The sequence below is a fragment of the Chiloscyllium plagiosum genome, unplaced genomic scaffold (genome assembly GCF_037043375.1).
Source record: "Chiloscyllium plagiosum isolate Xiang-an unplaced genomic scaffold, Cpla_swu_hap1 HiC_scaffold_44, whole genome shotgun sequence".
NCBI classification, from domain to species: Eukaryota; Metazoa; Chordata; class Chondrichthyes; order Orectolobiformes; family Hemiscylliidae; genus Chiloscyllium; species Chiloscyllium plagiosum.
Window position 1 is genome coordinate 25,642,393 of NW_028270182.1, and position 6,000 is coordinate 25,648,392.

At 42.0% G+C, this 6,000-nt stretch overlaps 1 long non-coding RNA gene across 1 annotated transcript in view; it reads left to right on the plus strand.

Moving 5' to 3' along the window:
• Positions 1–5,170, plus strand: part of LOC148137368 (uncharacterized) — a 138,020-nt gene extending 132,850 nt beyond the window's left edge. Inside the window, exon 10 of the long non-coding RNA XR_015754331.1 lies at positions 3,920–5,170. This is a non-coding gene — a long non-coding RNA (uncharacterized LOC148137368). The remainder of the gene's footprint in view (positions 1–3,919) is intronic.
• Positions 5,171–6,000: the final 830 nt, after the last annotated feature.

The window sequence follows — 6,000 nt, forward strand, 5'->3', positions numbered from 1 at the left end:
TTACTTTAAAAAAAAAACATACTATGAACAGAGGCCGTCAGCATGGCTTTTTGAAGAGCAGGTCATGCCTCACAAACCTTATTGAATTCTTTGAAGATGTGAAAAAAAACAAGTTGATGAAGATAGACCAGTAGATGTGGTGAACACGAATTTTAGAAGGCGTTTGATAAGGTTCCCCGTTGTGGCCTCATTCAGAAGTTAAGGAGGCATGGGACGCAGGGAAATTTGGCTCTCTGGATACGGGCGTGGTAGCAGATGGAAAGTATTCAGCCTGGAGCTCAGTGAGCAGAGACATTCCACAGGGATCGGTTCTGGGGCCTGTGCTCTTTGTGATTTTTATAAATGACTTTGATGAGGAAGTGGAATGGAGGGTTAGAAAGTTTGCCGATGACATGAAGGTTGATGGAGTTGTGGATAGTGTGGTGGGTTGTTGTAGTTTGCAACAGGACATTGATAGGATACAGAGCTGAGCTGATAAGTGGCAGATAGAGTTTAACCATTAAATGAATTGGTGAATTGGTTTAATTTGGAAAGGTTGCATTTGCATACAGGATACAGGGTTAAAGGCAGAATTCTTGGCAGTGTGGAGCAACAGAGGGATCTTGGGGTCCATGTCCATAGTTTCCTCAGTGTTGCCACTGATGTTAATAAGGTTGTTAAGGAGGTGTATGGTGTGTTGGCTTTCATTATGGGGGATTGTGTTTAAGGCGAGGTTAATTGTTAGGTAAATAAAGCTGCGGTTCAACCACACTAGGAGTATTGTGTTCAGATCTGGTTGCCTCAGTATAGGAAACATGTGGAAGCCTCAGACAGTGTGTAGAGGAGATTTACCAGGATGCTGCCAGGACTGAAGGACACGTCTTAGGGAGAAAGTTTGAGGGAGCTGGGGCTTTTCTCCCTGGAGCGAAGAAGGATGAGAGGTGACTTGATAGAAGTGTACAAGATGTTGAGAGACATAGATAGATTGGATAGCCAAAGTCTTATCCCTTGACTGAAATGGCTATCAACAAGGGGCGTAATTTTAAGGTGATTGGAGAAAGTTTTCGGGGGCTGTCAGAGATAGGTTCGTTACACAGAGAGTGGTGGGGGCGGAATGCACCGCTAGTGGTGGTAGTAGAGTCAGATACATTAGAGATATTTAAGAAGACTGTTGGATAGGCACATGAAAGTTAGTACATTGAAGGTTATGTAGGTTAGTCTGATCTTAGAGTAGGATAAAAGCCTGCCAAAACATTGAGAGCTGAAGCACCTGCACTGTGCTGTACTGTTCTATGTTCCAAGTTTCACTCAGTTTGTGGATTCTCGTCAGTTGGTGAATGTGGGAGGAGGTGAGGGAGTGATGTGTGTGAGGTTAGGAATCTGGGGTGGGGCGTTAGACCAAGACTTCCAGTTTTGATGTGCTTTGTTACATTCACCTGAATGTCCGCACAATATGTGAGGTTTCCAAGACCAGACAAAATCCACCAAGTTCCGTTAATAAAATGATTCTTGGCTTGCCATTTGCTCCTGGTTTCTTCAGATACATTCTGTTGGATGACCTATAATTAGTATCTGAGCATCCACAGGCATGTAATTTTATTTTGATCCTGGTTAATGTGAAGGTACATTTAGTGGATATAGTTTCAGAGGGTTCACTGTGAGACACAAGATACTGCAATAGACTGTCAATTGTGAATGTTTTCACCCAGTGTCTGGTCCAGGGGGCAGATGTATGGAATCTGGAGGTCATGCCAGATGTCATCACCATAGGTTTCGTGTGCGATGTGATTATGACACTTCATGTCCATACATCTGCTCCCTGGGCCAGGCTGTAACTGATGATGAATTTATGAGGCATGGTTCCTGGTCAGTCATTGGTATCTAATTTAGACAGCATTTGTACCTACACTGAGAGCAGTTTCCTCCTGCTCAAGGTGGATCCCAAATGAATCTCTGTCAGAGAATGTTTGAATGACTGCCCTAACTCAGGTTGGAAACTGTCTGGTCAGATTCAGGAGCAGGCCAGTGTCTCACTCAGTGCCACAGGCAGCTGTGAGGTCCAATAGCACTGTACCAACATTAAAAGTGGAATCCACTTTTAATGTTGGTCATGATGCAAAGTCATGAGTTTACTGATCTGAACAATGATCAAAAGTTTGCCATGTTTGTGAATTGTGCAATAATAAGATATGAGCTACAATTATTCAACTGAACAATAACTGCATCATCTCTGAAAACAATTAAGTTGATTCTATATTGATGGAATTAAAATATAAACACGAAAAAACTTTTATTATACAAAAGTAAAGAATCACATTTTGTTTTGTTTCGAAAACGAACATGTCTGGCTACTTTGGTGATCACAATTATACGTTGAATCTCAGTATTCAAATACATACATTGTCGCTCTATCATTTACAAAGTGCCTGACCTCTAACTGATTTGCATATTCAGATTGAGCAAATGATTGAAAAATCAAATAGACTTACAACTCTTACACATTTATTAAATATAATCAATCAATTTAATTTCTCACCTGAAAGATGTGAGCTTCAGCTATTTGCCAACAAGATTAGATTAGATTACTTTTAGATTAGATTAGATTAGATTAGATTAGATTACTTACAGTGTGGAAACAGGCCCTTCGGCCCAACAAGTCCACACCGACCCACCGAAGCGCAACCCACCCATACACCTACATTTATCCCTTTAACCTAACACTACGGGCAATTTAGCATGGCCAATTCACCTGACCTGCACATCTTTGGACTGTGGGAGGAAACCGGAGCATCCGGAGGAGACCCACGCAGACACGGGGAGAATGTGCAAACTCCACAGAGTCAGTCGCCTGAGTCGGGAATTGAACCCGAGTCTCTGGCGCTGTGAGGCAGCAGTGCTAACCACTGTGCCACCGTGCCACCCGTAAGTTTTATTAGTTTTAAAATAATGATGGAAAAGGATAGACTAGATGAAAATGTTAATGTTCTAAATTGAGAAATGCCAATTTTGATGGTATTAGGCAATAACTTTCAAAAGCTGATGGCAGCAGATGTTCGCATGGAAAGGGATGGCTGGAAATTGGAAAGCCTTCAGAAATGAGATAATGAGAATCCAGTGACAATATATTCCTGTTAGGATGAAAGGAAAGGCTGGTAGGAATAGAGAATGCTGAATGACTAATGAAATTGAGGGTCTGGTTAAGAAAAAAGAGGAAGCATCTGACAGGTACAGGCAGGATAGGTCGAGTGAATCCTTAGAAGAGTATAAAGGCAGGAGGAGTATACTAGAGAGGGAAGTCAGGAAATCAAAAAGGGGACATGAGATAGTTTTGGCAAATAGATTTAGGGAGAATCTAAAAGGACTTTACAAATACATTGAGGACAAAAGGGTAAATAGGGAGAGAATAGAGCTCTCAAAATTCAGCAAGACAGCCTTTGTGTGGAGCTGCAGGAGTTAGGGGAGATACTAAATGAGTATTTTGTATCAGTGTTTACTCAAGAGAAGAACATGGGCGATGTAGATATACAGAAAAATAAATGGTGACATCTTAAAAATGCTCATATTACAGAGGAGGAAGTGCTGATGTCTTGAAATGCATAAATTTGGATAAATCCCCAGGACCCGATCGATCAGGTGTAGCCTAGAACTCTGTGGGAAGCGAGAGAACTGATTGCTGGGCCTCTTGCTGAGATACTTGTACCATTGATAGCCACAAGTGAGGTGCCAGAAGACTGGAGGTTGGCAAATGTGGTGCCACTGTTTAAGAAAAGTGGTAAGGACAAGCCAGTGAGCCTGACGTCAGTGGAGGGCATGTTGTTGCAGGGAATCCTGAGGGACAGGATGAACATGAATTTGGAAAGGCAAAGACTGATTAGGGATAGTCAACATGGCTTTGTGTGTGGAAAATGATGTCTCACTAACTTGATTGATTTTTTTGCAGAAGTAACAAAGAAGATTGATGAGAGCAGAGCGGTGGACGTGATCTATATGGACTTCAGTAAGGCATTCAATAAGGTTCCCCATGGGAGACTGGTTAGCAAGGTTAGATTTCATTGGAGTACAGGGAGAACTAGCCAGTTGGAAAAAGAGCTAGCTAAAGATAGAAGACAGAGGCTGGTAGTGGAGTGTTGTTTTTCAGATTAGAGGCATGTGACCAATGGAGTGTCACAAGGATCGGTGCTGGGTCCACTACTTTTTGTCATTTATATAAATTATTTGCATGTGAGTATAAGAGGTATAGTTAGCAAATTTGACACCAAAATTGGAGGTATACTGGACATTGAAGAAGGATCTTGATCATATGGGCCAATGGGCTGAGGAGTGGCAGATGGAGTTTAATTTAGATAAATGTGAACTGCTGCATTTTGGGAAAGCAAATCTTAGCAGGACTAATGCTCTTAATGGTGAGGTCCAATGGAGTGTTGCTGAACAAAGACCTTGGAGTGCAGGTTCATTGTTCCTTGAAAGTAGAGGAACAGGTAGGTAGATTAGTGAAGAATGCATTAGGTATGCTTTCCTTAATTGGTCAGAGCATTGAGTACAGGAGTTGCGAGGTCATGTTGCAGCTGTACAGGACATTGGTTAGGCGACTTTTGGAATATTGCGTGCAATTCTGTTCCCCTTCATATCGGTAGGATGTTGTGAATCTTGAAAGTGTTCTAAGAAGATTTACAAGGATGTTGCCATGGTTGGAGGGTTTGAGCTATAGCTGGTGGTTGAATGGGCTATGGCTATTTTCCCTGGAACGTTGGAGACTGAGGGGTGACCTTAAAGAGGTTTATAAAATCATGAGGGCCATGAATGGGGAGATAGACAAGGTTTTTTCCCTGGTGTGGGGGGAGTCCAGAACTAGAGGGCATAGGTTTAGGTTGGGAAGGAAAAATATAAAAGATATGCAAGGTGCAACCTTTTCATACAGAGGGTGGTTTGTGTATGGAATGAGCTGCTAGAGGAAGTGGTGGAAGTTAGTGCAATTGCAACATTCAGATGGTGTCTGGATAGGTATATGAATAGAAAAGGATTTAGAGGGATATGGGCTGAGTGCAGGCAGGTGGGACTAGATTGGTTTGTGTTATCAGGTCGGCATGGACGGGTTGGACCGAAGGAACTGTTTCCATGCTGTACATCTCTTTGACTCTGTGACTGTAATTTAGAAATGACAATAATTTGATATGTACTGTCAAATAAATGGTTTATATCATTAAATTGTAGCATACAATAGTTGAAATCTTGCTAGTTTTAGTATGAATGATAAAGAACAAAGAACATTCCAGCACAGGAACAGACCCTTTGGCCCTGCTAGCCTGTGCTGATCCAGATCCTCCTATTTTCTAAACGTGCCACCTGTTTTCTAAGAGAATGTATCCCTCTGCTGCCTGCCCATTCATGTATCTGTCAGATACATCTTAGATAACGCTATTGTACCTGCCCCTATCTCCTCTGCTGGTAACACATTCCAGGCTGCCACCGCCCTATGTGTAAAGAACTTCCCACATATATCTACCCTAAACCCTTCCCCTCTCATTTTGAATTCATGACGCCTAGTAATTGAGTTCCAAAATCTGGGGAAAAAGCTTCTTGCTATCCACCCTATCTATATCACTCTTGATTTTGTAGACCTCAGTCAGGTCCCCCTCAACCTTTGTCTTTATAATTAAAATAATCCTAATCTACTCTTTCTTCATAACCAGCACCTTCCATACCAGGCAACATCCTGGTGAACCTACTCTGCACTCTATTCAAAGCATCGACATTCTTTTGGTAACGTGGTGACCAGAAATATATGCAGTATTTCAAATGTGGTGAAACCAAAGTCCTATGCAACTGTAACATGACTTGCCAACGTTTGGACTCAACAGCTGATCCAATGAAGGAAAACATGCCTTATGTTGCCTTGACCAGTTTACTGACCTGCGTTGCCAACTTCAGGAAACAACAGACCCAGATTTCACTATGTCAATTTTCCCCAGGACTTTTCCGTTTGCTGTATTGTTGCTCTTGAACTGGATCTTCCAAAATGCA